Source organism: Tachypleus tridentatus, chromosome 10 (genome assembly GCF_004210375.1).
Source record: "Tachypleus tridentatus isolate NWPU-2018 chromosome 10, ASM421037v1, whole genome shotgun sequence".
In the NCBI taxonomy this organism is placed as follows: Eukaryota; Metazoa; Arthropoda; class Merostomata; order Xiphosura; family Limulidae; genus Tachypleus; species Tachypleus tridentatus.
Window position 1 is genome coordinate 121,736,304 of NC_134834.1, and position 15,111 is coordinate 121,751,414.

Genomic DNA, 15,111 nt, shown 5'->3' on the forward strand with positions numbered 1-15,111 from the left:
ACACGATGAAGATATACATTATGTAAAGACCAATGTACCACAGAAACATTTCATAATTTTATACAATCACCCAGCCCAGTGGTAGCGATAATAGAGAGTTTGGTTTAATTGTCCTTTCGAAATAAACTGGTATATTATTGATGACGAAGTCCAATATCCTGCAGGTTATTGACCCGTATGTGGCTTAGGTCGTACAAACGTTTGCTCCACTTTCACGTGTCCTAACTTTAGGGCAGCAACACATGACTATAAGAACGAGTTTAACTTTCACTTTTAGTGCCATAGTTTGTAATTAATATGAACTGCTCTAGGCGGGACAAGTTTCGTGAAAGGAATGAAATTAGAACTTACGTTTTTATAGTTAAAATTCATAAAATATCTGCGTATACATTATTAGGTGCTTCATCTGAGAGCTTTCCATTTTCAATTATATATATTAGACAAGTTCAACTTCATTGTCTCATAGTGGGGGCCACTGTGGACAGTTACAAAAGGACACGTGATAAATATCAAGTATCATATTTACAAAAAGTTCTGGCTTTTAGTAAAACTGTGCAAGCTTCAAGAGTTTGCCTAGTAGGTTTTGGAAACCTTATCTTTACCTGGTTATAGTACTGAATGATCATTTATGAGAATACATCTAGTTAGCAATATAATCCTTTCAAACGCTTCCCGACCTTAGTCAAAAACAGTATATTCATTGAAAAACAACTGAATTAGGACTCTTCCCGAAGACACTAGAAATGATAAATCAAATCCTAGTGAAATTTCATAATAGGCTTAGAAAACATAGGCAAATTCCCTTATATTCCTTAGAAAACATAGGCAGATTCCCTTATATTTCTTAGAAAATATTTCATCATTTCTCGAAAAAAACCATAGAAGTTGATTATCTTTTACGGATGTATCTTAAACTAGAACAACAAGAGTATTAATGAATAACGATTGCTATGAACTGGAGTAACATGAACTGGAATAGTATTGATAAGTGGTGGTTGTTATATAGTTAGAGTAACCTGAACTGGAACAGTATTGGTAAGTGATGGTTGTTATGTAGTTAGAGTAACTTGAACTGGAACAGTATTGGTAAGTGATGGTTGTTATGTAGTTGGAGTAACTTGAACTGGAACAGTATTGGTGAGTGATGGTTGTTATGTAGTTAGAGTAACTTGAACTGGAACAGTATTGGTGAGTGATGGTTGTTATGTAGTTAGAGTAACCTGAACTGGAACAGTATTGGTGAGTGATGGTTGTTATGTAGTTGGAGTAACTTGAACTGGAACACTATTGATAAGTGGTGGTTGTTATATAGTTAGAGTAACCTGAACTGGAACAGTATTGGTAAGTGATGGTTGTTATGTAGTTAGAGTAACTTGAGCTGGAACAGTATTGGTAAGTGGTGGTTGTTATGTAGTTAGAGTAACCTGAACTGGAACAGTATTGGTAAGTGATGGTTGTTATGTAGTTAGAGTAACCTGAAGTGTAAGAGTATTGATAAGTGATGGTTGTTATGTAGTTAGAGTAACTTGAACTGGAACAGTATTGATAAGTGATTGTTGTTATGTAGTTAGAGTAACATGAACTGGAACAGTATTGGTAAGTGATGGTTGTTATGTAGTTAGAGTAACTTGAACTGGAACAGTATTGGTAAGTGATGGTTATTATGTAGTTAGAGTAACTTGAACTGGAACAGTATTGGTTAGTGATGGTTGTTATGTAGTTAGAGTAACCTGAACTGGAACAGTATTTGATAAGTGATGGTTATTATGTAGTTAGAGTAACTTGAACTGGAACAGTATTGATAAGTGGTGGTTGTTATGTAGTTAGAGTAACTTGAACTGGAACAGTATTGGTAAGTGATGGTTGTTATGTAGTTAGAGTAACCTGAACTGGAACAGTATTTGATAAGTGATGGTTGTTATGTAGTTGGAGTAACTTGACCTGGAACAGTATTGATAAGTGATGGTTGTTATGTAGTTGGAGTAACTTGACCTGGAACAGTATTGATAAGTGATGGTTGTTATGTAGTTAGAGTAACCTGAACTGGAACAGTATTTGATAAGTGATAATTGTTATGTAGTTGGAGTAACCTGAACTGGAACAGTATTGGTAAGTGATGGTTGTTATGTAGTTAGAGTAACCTGAACTGGAACAGTATTTGATAAGTGATGGTTGTTATGTAGTTGGAGTAACTTGAACTGGAACAGTATTGTTAAGTGATGGTTGTTATGTAGTTAGAGTAACCTGAACTGGAACAGTATTTGATAAGTGATGGTTGTTATGTAGTTGGAGTAACTTGAACTGGAACAGTATTGGTAAATGATGGTTGTTATGTAGTTATAGTAACTTGAACTGGAACAGTATTGGTGAGTGATGGGTGTTATGTAGTTAGAGTAACCTGAACTGGAACAGTATTGGTAAGTGATGGTTGTTATGTAGTTAGAGTAACCTGAACTGGAACAGTATTGGTAAGTGATGGTTGTTATGTAGTTGGAGTAACTTGAACTGGAAGAGTATTGGAAAGTGATGGTTGTTATGTAGTTAGAGTAACCTGAACTGGAACAGTATTGGTAAGTGATGGTTGTTATGTAGTTGGAGTAACTTGAACTGGAAAAGTATTGGTAAGTGATGGTTGTTATGTAGTTAGAGTAACCTGAACTGGAACAGTATTGGTAAGTGATGGTTGTTATGTAGTTAGAGTAACTTGAACTGGAACAGTATTGATAAGTGATGGTTGTTATGTAGTTAGAGTAACCTGAACTGGAACAGTATTGATAAGTGATGGTTGTTATGTAGTTAGAGTAACTTGAACTGGAACAGTATTGGAAAGTGATGGTTGTTATGTAGTTAGAGTAACCTGAACTGGAACAGTATTGGTAAGTGATGGTTGTTATGTAGTTAGAGTAACTTGAACTGGAACAGTATTGGTAAGTGATGGTTGTTATGTAGTTAGAGTAACCTGAACTGGAACAGTATTGGTAAGTGATGGTTGTTATGTAGTTAGAGTAACTTGAACTGAACTGGAACAGTATTTGATAAGTGATGGTTGTTATGTAGTTAGAGTAACCTGAACTGGAACAGTATTGATAAGTGATGGTTGTTATGTAGTTAGAGTAACCTGAACTGGAACAGTATTGATAAGTGATGGTTGTTATGTAGTTAGAGTAACCTGAACTGGAACAGTATTGGTAAGTGATGGTTGTTATGTAGTTAGAGTAACCTGAACTGGAACAGTATTGGTAAGTGATGGTTGTTATGTAGTTGGAGTAACTTGAACTGGAACAGTATTGATAAGTGATGGTTGTTATGTAGTTAGAGTAACCTGAACTGGAACAGTATTTGATAAGTGATGGTTGTTATGTAGTTAGAGTAACCTGAACTGGAACAGTATTTGATAAGTGATGGTTGTTATGTAGTTGGAGTAACTTGAACTGGAACAGTATTGATAAGTGATGGTTGTTATGTAGTTAGAGTAACTTGAACTGGAACAGTATTGGTAAGTGATGGTTGTTATGTAGTTAGAGTAACCTGAACTGGAACAGTATTGGTAAGTGATGGTTGTTATGTAGTTAGAGTAACCTGAACTGGAACAGTATTGATAAGTGATGGTTGTTATGTAGTTAGAGTAACTTGAACTGGAACAGTATTGGTAAGTGATGGTTGTTATGTAGTTAGAGTAACCTGAACTGGAACAGTATTTGATAAGTGATGGTTGTTATGTAGTTGGAGTAACTTGAACTGGAACAGTATTGGTAAAGTGATGGTTGTTATGTAGTTAGAGTAACCTGAACTGGAACAGTATTGGTAAGTGATGGTTGTTATGTAGTTAGAGTAACCTGAACTGGAACAGTATTGGTAAGTGATGGTTGTTAGTAACCTGAACTGGAACAGTATTGGTAAGTGATGGTTGTAGTTAGAGTAACCTGAACTGGAACAGTATTGGTAAGTGATGGTTGTTATGTAGTTGGAGTAACTTGAACTGGAACAGTATTGATAAGTGATGGTTGTTATGTAGTTAGAGTAACCTGAACTGGAACAGTATTTCATAAGTGATGGTTGTTATGTAGTTGGAGTAACTTGAACTGGAACAGTATTGGTAAGTGATGGTTGTTATGTAGTTAGAGTAACCTGAACTGGAACAGTATTGGTAAGTGATGGTTGTTATGTAGTTAGAGTAACCTGAACTGGAACAGTATTTGATAAGTGATGGTTGTTATGTAGTTGGAGTAACTTGAACTGGAACAGTATTGATAAGTGATGGTTGTTATGTAGTTAGAGTAACCTGAACTGGAACAGTATTTGATAAGTGATGGTTGTTATGTAGTTAGAGTAACCTGAACTGGAACAGTATTGGTAAGTGATGGTTGTTATGTAGTTAGAGTAACCTGAACTGGAACAGTATTGGTAAGTGATGGTTGTTATGTAGTTAGAGTAACCTGAACTGGAACAGTATTTGATAAGTGATGGTTGTTATGTAGTTGGAGTAACCTGAACTGGAACAGTATTGATAAGTGATGGTTGTTATGTAGTTAGAGTAACTTGAACTGGAACAGTATTGGTAAGTGATGGTTGTTATGTAGTTAGAGTAACCTGAACTGGAACAGTATTGGTAAGTGATGGTTGTTATGTAGTTAGAGTAACCTGAACTGGAACAGTATTGATAAGTGATGGTTGTTATGTAGTTGGAGTAACTTGAACTGGAACAGTATTGGTAAGTGATGGTTGTTATGTAGTTAGAGTAACCTGAACTGGAACAGTATTGGTAAGTGATGGTTGTTATGTAGTTAGAGTAACCTGAACTGGAACAGTATTGGTAAGTGATGGTTGTTATGTAGTTAGAGTAACTGAACTGGAACAGTATTGGTAAGTGATGGTTGTTATGTAGTTAGAGTAACCTGAACTGGAACAGTATTGGTAAGTGATGGTTGTTATGTAGTTAGAGTAACCTGAACTGGAACAGTATTGGTAAGTGATGGTTGTTATGTAGTTAGAGTAACCTGAACTGGAACAGTATTGATAAGTGGTGGTTGTTATGTAGTTAGAGTAACCTGAACTGGAACAGTATTGGTAAGTGATGGTTGTTATGTAGTTAGAGTAACCTGAACTGGAACAGTATTGGTAAGTGATGGTTGTTATGTAGTTAGAGTAACCTGAACTGGAACAGTATTGATAAGTGATGGTTGTTATGTAGTTAGAGTAACCTGAACTGGAACAGTATTGGTAAGTGATGGTTGTTATGTAGTTAGAGTAACCTGAACTGGAACAGTATTTGATAAGTGATGGTTGTTATGTAGTTGGAGTAACTTGAACTGGAACAGTATTGGTAAGTGATGGTTGTTATGTAGTTAGAGTAACTTGAACTGGAACAGTATTGGTAAGTGATGGTTGTTATGTAGTTAGAGTAACTTGAACTGGAACAGTATTGGTAAGTGATGGTTGTTATGTAGTTAGAGTAACTTGAACTGGAACAGTATTGGTAAGTGATGGTTGTTATGTAGTTAGAGTAACTTGAACTGGAACAGTATTGGTAAGTGATGGTTGTTATGTAGTTAGAGTAACCTGAACTGGAACAGTATTGATAAGTGATGGTTGTTATGTAGTTAGAGTAACCTGAACTGGAACAGTATTGGTAAGTGATGGTTGTTATGTAGTTAGAGTAACCTGAACTGGAACAGTATTGGTAAGTGATGGTTGTTATGTAGTTAGAGTAACCTGAACTGGAACAGTATTGGTAAGTGATGGTTGTTATGTAGTTAGAGTAACCTGAACTGGAACAGTATTGATAAGTGATGGTTGTTATGTAGTTAGAGTAACCTGAACTGGAACAGTATTGATAAGTGATGGTTGTTATGTAGTTAGAGTAACCTGAACTGGAACAGTATTGGTAAGTGATGGTTGTTATGTAGTTAGAGTAACCTGAACTGGAACAGTATTGGTAAGTGATGGTTGTTATGTAGTTAGAGTAACCTGAACTGGAACAGTATTGGTAAGTGATGGTTGTTATGTAGTTAGAGTAACCTGAACTGGAACAGTATTGATAAGTGGTGGTTGTTATGTAGTTAGAGTAACCTGAACTGGAACAGTATTGATAAGTGATGGTTGTTATGTAGTTAGAGTAACTTGAACTGGAACAGTATTGGTAAGTGATGGTTGTTATGTAGTTAGAGTAACCTGAACTGGAACAGTATTTGATAAGTGATGGTTGTTATGTAGTTAGAGTAACTTGAACTGGAACAGTATTGATAAGTGATGGTTGTTATGTAGTTGGAGTAACTTGAACTGGAACAGTATTGATAAGTGATGGTTGTTATGTAGTTAGAGTAACCTGAACTGGAACAGTATTTGATAAGTGATGGTTGTTATGTAGTTGGAGTAACCTGAACTGGAACAGTATTGGTAAGTGATGGTTGTTATGTAGTTAGAGTAACCTGAACTGGAACAGTATTTGATAAGTGATGGTTGTTATGTAGTTAGAGTAACCTGAACTGGAACAGTATTGGTAAGTGATGGTTGTTATGTAGTTAGAGTAACCTGAACTGGAACAGTATTTGATAAGTGATGGTTGTTATGTAGTTGGAGTAACTTGAACTGGAACAGTATTGGTAAGTGATGGTTGTTATGTAGTTAGAGTAACCTGAACTGGAACAGTATTGGTAAGTGATGGTTGTTATGTAGTTAGAGTAACCTGAACTGGAACAGTATTGGTAAGTGATGGTTGTTATGTAGTTAGAGTAACCTGAACTGGAACAGTATTGGTAAGTGATGGTTGTTATGTAGTTAGAGTAACTTGAACTGGAACAGTATTGGTAAGTGATGGTTGTTATGTAGTTAGAGTAACCTGAACTGGAACAGTATTGGTAAGTGATGGTTGTTATGTAGTTAGAGTAACCTGAACTGGAACAGTATTGGTAAGTGATGGTTGTTATGTAGTTAGAGTAACCTGAACTGGAACAGTATTGGTAAGTGATGGTTGTTATGTAGTTAGAGTAACCTGAACTGGAACAGTATTGATAAGTGATGGTTGTTATGTAGTTAGAGTAACTTGAACTGGAACAGTATTGATAAGTGATGGTTGTTATGTAGTTAGAGTAACCTGAACTGGAACAGTATTTGATAAGTGATGGTTGTTATGTAGTTAGAGTAACCTGAACTGGAACAGTATTGGTAAGTGATGGTTGTTATGTAGTTAGAGTAACCTGAACTGGAACAGTATTGGTAAGTGATGGTTGTTATGTAGTTAGAGTAACCTGAACTGGAACAGTATTGATAAGTGATGGTTGTTATGTAGTTAGAGTAACCTGAACTGGAACAGTATTGATAAGTGATGGTTGTTATGTAGTTAGAGTAACCTGAACTGGAACAGTATTTGATAAGTGATGGTTGTTATGTAGTTGGAGTAACTTGAACTGGAACAGTATTGATAAGTGATGGTTGTTATGTAGTTAGAGTAACCTGAACTGGAACAGTATTGGTAAGTGATGGTTGTTATGTAGTTAGAGTAACCTGAACTGGAACAGTATTGGTAAGTGATGGTTGTTATGTAGTTAGAGTAACCTGAACTGGAACAGTATTTGATAAGTGATGGTTGTTATGTAGTTAGAGTAACTTGAACTGGAACAGTATTGGTAAGTGATGGTTGTTATGTAGTTAGAGTAACCTGAACTGGAACAGTATTTGATAAGTGATGGTTGTTATGTAGTTAGAGTAACTTGAACTGGAACAGTATTGGTAAGTGATGGTTGTTATGTAGTTAGAGTAACTTGAACTGGAACAGTATTGGTAAGTGATGGTTGTTATGTAGTTAGAGTAACCTGAACTGGAACAGTATTGGTAAGTGATGGTTGTTATGTAGTTAGAGTAACCTGAACTGGAACAGTATTGGTAAGTGATGGTTGTTATGTAGTTAGAGTAACCTGAACTGGAACAGTATTGATAAGTGATGGTTGTTATGTAGTTAGAGTAACCTGAACTGGAACAGTATTTGATAAGTGATGGTTGTTATGTAGTTAGAGTAACTTGAACTGGAACAGTATTGGTAAGTGATGGTTGTTATGTAGTTAGAGTAACCTGAACTGGAACAGTATTGGTAAGTGATGGTTGTTATGTAGTTAGAGTAACCTGAACTGGAACAGTATTGATAAGTGATGGTTGTTATGTAGTTAGAGTAACCTGAACTGGAACAGTATTGATAAGTGATGGTTGTTATGTAGTTAGAGTAACCTGAACTGGAACAGTATTGATAAGTGATGGTTGTTATGTAGTTAGAGTAACTTGAACTGGAACAGTATTGGTAAGTGATGGTTGTTATGTAGTTAGAGTAACCTGAACTGGAACAGTATTGGTAAGTGATGGTTGTTATGTAGTTAGAGTAACCTGAACTGGAACAGTATTGATAAGTGATGGTTGTTATGTAGTTAGAGTAACCTGAACTGGAACAGTATTTGATAAGTGATGGTTGTTATGTAGTTAGAGTAACTTGAACTGGAACAGTATTGGTAAGTGATGGTTGTTATGTAGTTAGAGTAACCTGAACTGGAACAGTATTGGTAAGTGATGGTTGTTATGTAGTTAGAGTAACCTGAACTGGAACAGTATTGATAAGTGGTGGTTGTTATGTAGTTAGAGTAACCTGAACTGGAACAGTATTGGTAAGTGATGGTTGTTATGTAGTTAGAGTAACCTGAACTGGAACAGTATTGGTAAGTGATGGTTGTTATGTAGTTAGAGTAACCTGAACTGGAACAGTATTGGTAAGTGATGGTTGTTATGTAGTTAGAGTAACCTGAACTGGAACAGTATTGGTAAGTGATGGTTGTTATGTAGTTAGAGTAACCTGAACTGGAACAGTATTGGTAAGTGATGGTTGTTATGTAGTTAGAGTAACCTGAACTGGAACAGTATTGGTAAGTGATGGTTGTTATGTAGTTAGAGTAACCTGAACTGGAACAGTATTGATAAGTGATGGTTGTTATGTAGTTAGAGTAACCTGAACTGGAACAGTATTGGTAAGTGATGGTTGTTATGTAGTTAGAGTAACCTGAACTGGAACAGTATTGGTAAGTGATGGTTGTTATGTAGTTAGAGTAACCTGAACTGGAACAGTATTGGTAAGTGATGGTTGTTATGTAGTTAGAGTAACCTGAACTGGAACAGTATTGGTAAGTGATGGTTGTTATGTAGTTAGAGTAACCTGAACTGGAACAGTATTGATAAGTGATGGTTGTTATGTAGTTAGAGTAACTGAACTGGAACAGTATTGGTAAGTGATGGTTGTTATGTAGTTAGAGTAACCTGAACTGGAACAGTATTGGTAAGTGATGGTTGTTATGTAGTTAGAGTAACCTGAACTGGAACAGTATTGGTAAGTGATGGTTGTTATGTAGTTAGAGTAACCTGAACTGGAACAGTATTGGTAAGTGATGGTTGTTATGTAGTTAGAGTAACTTGAACTGGAACAGTATTGGTAAGTGATGGTTGTTATGTAGTTAGAGTAACCTGAACTGGAACAGTATTGGTAAGTGATGGTTGTTATGTAGTTAGAGTAACCTGAACTGGAACAGTATTGGTAAGTGATGGTTGTTATGTAGTTAGAGTAACCTGAACTGGAACAGTATTGATAAGTGATGGTTGTTATGTAGTTAGAGTAACTTGAACTGGAACAGTATTGGTAAGTGATGGTTGTTATGTAGTTAGAGTAACCTGAACTGGAACAGTATTGGTAAGTGATGGTTGTTATGTAGTTAGAGTAACCTGAACTGGAACAGTATTGGTAAGTGATGGTTGTTATGTAGTTAGAGTAACCTGAACTGGAACAGTATTGATAAGTGATGGTTGTTATGTAGTTAGAGTAACCTGAACTGGAACAGTATTGGTAAGTGATGGTTGTTATGTAGTTAGAGTAACTTGAACTGGAACAGTATTGGTAAGTGATGGTTGTTATGTAGTTAGAGTAACCTGAACTGGAACAGTATTGGTAAGTGATGGTTGTTATGTAGTTAGAGTAACCTGAACTGGAACAGTATTGGTAAGTGATGGTTGTTATGTAGTTAGAGTAACCTGAACTGGAACAGTATTGGTAAGTGATGGTTGTTTATGTAGTTAGAGTAACCTGAACTGGAACAGTATTGGTAAGTGATGGTTGTTATGTAGTTAGAGTAACCTGAACTGGAACAGTATTGATAAGTGATGGTTGTTATGTAGTTAGAGTAACCTGAACTGGAACAGTATTGATAAGTGATGGTTGTTATGTAGTTAGAGTAACCTGAACTGGAACAGTATTGGTAAGTGATGGTTGTTATGTAGTTAGAGTAACCTGAACTGGAACAGTATTGGTAAGTGATGGTTGTTATGTAGTTAGAGTAACTTGAACTGGAACAGTATTGGTAAGTGATGGTTGTTATGTAGTTAGAGTAACCTGAACTGGAACAGTATTGGTTGATAAGTGATGGTTGTTATGTAGTTAGAGTAACCTGAACTGGAACAGTATTGGTAAGTGATGGTTGTTATGTAGTTAGAGTAACCTGAACTGGAACAGTATTGGTAAGTGATGGTTGTTATGTAGTTAGAGTAACCTGAACTGGAACAGTATTGATAAGTGATGGTTGTTATGTAGTTAGAGTAACCTGAACTGGAACAGTATTGGTAAGTGATGGTTGTTATGTAGTTAGAGTAACTTGAACTGGAACAGTATTGGTAAGTGATGGTTGTTATGTAGTTAGAGTAACTTGAACTGGAACAGTATTGGTAAGTGATGGTTGTTATGTAGTTAGAGTAACCTGAACTGGAACAGTATTGGTAAGTGATGGTTGTTATGTAGTTAGAGTAACTTGAACTGGAACAGTATTGGTAAGTGATGGTTGTTATGTAGTTAGAGTAACCTGAACTGGAACAGTATTGGTAAGTGATGGTTGTTATGTAGTTAGAGTAACCTGAACTGGAACAGTATTGGTAAGTGATGGTTGTTATGTAGTTAGAGTAACCTGAACTGGAACAGTATTGGTAAGTGATGGTTGTTATGTAGTTAGAGTAACCTGAACTGGAACAGTATTGGTAAGTGATGGTTGTTATGTAGTTAGAGTAACTTGAACTGGAACAGTATTGGTAAGTGATGGTTGTTATGTAGTTAGAGTAACCTGAACTGGAACAGTATTGATAAGTGATGGTTGTTATGTAGTTAGAGTAACCTGAACTGGAACAGTATTGGTAAGTGATGGTTGTTATGTAGTTAGAGTAACCTGAACTGGAACAGTATTGGTAAGTGATGGTTGTTATGTAGTTAGAGTAACCTGAACTGGAACAGTATTGGTAAGTGATGGTTGTTATGTAGTTAGAGTAACCTGAACTGGAACAGTATTGATAAGTGATGGTTGTTATGTAGTTAGAGTAACCTGAACTGGAACAGTATTGATAAGTGATGGTTGTTATGTAGTTAGAGTAACCTGAACTGGAACAGTATTGGTAAGTGATGGTTGTTATGTAGTTAGAGTAACCTGAACTGGAACAGTATTGGTAAGTGATGGTTGTTATGTAGTTAGAGTAACCTGAACTGGAACAGTATTGGTAAGTGATGGTTGTTATGTAGTTAGAGTAACCTGAACTGGAACAGTATTGGTAAGTGATGGTTGTTATGTAGTTAGAGTAACCTGAACTGGAACAGTATTGATAAGTGATGGTTGTTATGTAGTTAGAGTAACTTGAACTGGAACAGTATTGGTAAGTGATGGTTGTTATGTAGTTAGAGTAACTTGAACTGGAACAGTATTGGTAAGTGATGGTTGTTATGTAGTTAGAGTAACCTGAACTGGAACAGTATTGGTAAGTGATGGTTGTTATGTAGTTAGAGTAACCTGAACTGGAACAGTATTGGTAAGTGATGGTTGTTATGTAGTTAGAGTAACCTGAACTGGAACAGTATTGGTAAGTGATGGTTGTTATGTAGTTAGAGTAACCTGAACTGGAACAGTATTGATAAGTGATGGTTGTTATGTAGTTAGAGTAACCTGAACTGGAACAGTATTGATAAGTGATGGTTGTTATGTAGTTAGAGTAACTTGAACTGGAACAGTATTGGTAAGTGATGGTTGTTATGTAGTTAGAGTAACTTGAACTGGAACAGTATTGGTAAGTGATGGTTGTTATGTAGTTAGAGTAACCTGAACTGGAACAGTATTGATAAGTGGTGGTTGTTATGTAGTTAGAGTAACCTGAACTGGAACAGTATTGGTAAGTGATGGTTGTTATGTAGTTAGAGTAACCTGAACTGGAACAGTATTGATAAGTGATGGTTGTTATGTAGTTAGAGTAACTTGAACTGGAACAGTATTGGTAAGTGATGGTTGTTATGTAGTTAGAGTAACCTGAACTGGAACAGTATTGGTAAGTGATGGTTGTTATGTAGTTAGAGTAACCTGAACTGGAACAGTATTGGTAAGTGATGGTTGTTATGTAGTTAGAGTAGTGAACTGGAACAGTTGTAAGTGATGGTTGTTATGTTAGAGTAACCTGAACTGGAACAGTATTTGATAAGTGATGGTTGTTATGTAGTTAGAGTAACCTGAACTGGAACAGTATTGGTAAGTGATGGTTGTTATGTAGTTAGAGTAACCTGAACTGGAACAGTATTGAGTAAGTGATTGTAAGTGATGGTTGTTATGTAGTTAGAGTAACCTGAACTGGAACAGTATTGGTAAGTGATGGTTGTTATGTAGTTAGAGTAACTGAACTGGAACAGTATTGGTAAGTGATGGTTGTTATGTAGTTAGAGTAACCTGAACTGGAACAGTATTGGTAAGTGATGGTTGTTATGTAGTTAGAGTAACTTGAACTGGAACAGTATTGGTAAGTGATGGTTGTTATGTAGTTAGAGTAACCTGAACTGGAACAGTATTGGTAAGTGATGGTTGTTATGTAGTTAGAGTAACTTGAACTGGAACAGTATTGATAAGTGATGGTTGTTATGTAGTTAGAGTAACCTGAACTGGAACAGTATTGGTAAGTGATGGTTGTTATGTAGTTAGAGTAACCTGAACTGGAACAGTATTGATAAGTGATGGTTGTTATGTAGTTGGAGTAACTTGAACTGGAACAGTATTGGTAAGTGATGGTTGTTATGTAGTTAGAGTAACCTGAACTGGAACAGTATTGGTAAGTGATGGTTGTTATGTAGTTAGAGTAACTTGAACTGGAACAGTATTGGTAAGTGATGGTTGTTATGTAGTTAGAGTAACCTGAACTGGAACAGTATTGGTAAGTGATGGTTGTTATGTAGTTAGAGTAACCTGAACTGGAACAGTATTGATAAGTGATGGTTGTTATGTAGTTAGAGTAACCTGAACTGGAACAGTATTGGTAAGTGATGGTTGTTATGTAGTTAGAGTAACCTGAACTGGAACAGTATTGGTAAGTGATGGTTGTTATGTAGTTAGAGTAACCTGAACTGGAACAGTATTGGTAAGTGATGGTTGTTATGTAGTTAGAGTAACCTGAACTGGAACAGTATTGGTAAGTGATGGTTGTTATGTAGTTAGAGTAACCTGAACTGGAACAGTATTGGTAAGTGATGGTTGTTATGTAGTTAGAGTAACCTGAACTGGAACAGTATTGATAAGTGATGGTTGTTATGTAGTTAGAGTAACCTGAACTGGAACAGTATTGATAAGTGATGGTTGTTATGTAGTTAGAGTAACCTGAACTGGAACAGTATTGGTAAGTGATGGTTGTTATGTAGTTAGAGTAACTGAACTGAACTGGAACAGTATTGAACAGTATTAAGTGATGGTTGTTATGTAGTTAGAGTAACTTGAACTGGAACAGTATTGATAAGTGATGGTTGTTATGTAGTTAGAGTAACCTGAACTGGAACAGTATTTGATAAGTGATGGTTGTTATGTAGTTAGAGTAACTGAACTGGAACAGTATTGGTAAGTGATGGTTGTTATGTAGTTAGAGTAACCTGAACTGGAACAGTATTGGTAAGTGATGGTTGTTATGTAGTTAGAGTAACCTGAACTGGAACAGTATTGGTAAGTGATGGTTGTTATGTAGTTAGAGTAACCTGAACTGGAACAGTATTGATAAGTGATGGTTGTTATGTAGTTAGAGTAACTTGAACTGGAACAGTATTGGTAAGTGATGGTTGTTATGTAGTTAGAGTAACCTGAACTGGAACAGTATTGGTAAGTGATGGTTGTTATGTAGTTAGAGTAACCTGAACTGGAACAGTATTGGTAAGTGATGGTTTGTTATGTAGTTAGAGTAACCTGAACTGGAACAGTATTGGTAAGTGATGGTTGTTATGTAGTTAGAGTAACCTGAACTGGAACAGTATTGGTAAGTGATGGTTGTTATGTAGTTAGAGTAACCTGAACTGGAACAGTATTGGTAAGTGATGGTTGTTATGTAGTTAGAGTAACCTGAACTGGAACAGTATTGGTAAGTGATGGTTGTTATGTAGTTAGAGTAACTTGAACTGGAACAGTATTGGTAAGTGATGGTTGTTATGTAGTTAGAGTAACCTGAACTGGAACAGTATTGGTAAGTGATGGTTGTTATGTAGTTAGAGTAACCTGAACTGGAACAGTATTGATAAGTGATGGTTGTTATGTAGTTAGAGTAACCTGAACTGGAACAGTATTGGTAAGTGATGGTTGTTATGTAGTTAGAGTAACCTGAACTGGAACAGTATTGATAAGTGATGGTTGTTATGTAGTTAGAGTAACCTGAACTGGAACAGTATTGGTAAGTGATGGTTGTTATGTAGTTAGAGTAACCTGAACTGGAACAGTATTGGTAAGTGATGGTTGTTATGTAGTTAGAGTAACCTGAACTGGAACAGTATTGGTAAGTGATGGTTGTTATGTAGTTAGAGTAACCTGAACTGGAACAGTATTGGTAAGTGATGGTTGTTATGTAGTTAGAGTAACCTGAACTGGAACAGTATTGATAAGTGATGGTTGTTATGTAGTTAGAGTAACCTGAACTGGAACAGTATTGGTAAGTGATGGTTGTTATGTAGTTAGAGTAACCTGAACTGGAACAGTATTGGTAAGTGATGGTTGTTATGTAGTTAGAGTAACCTGAACTGGAACAGTATTGGTAAGTGATGGTTGTTAT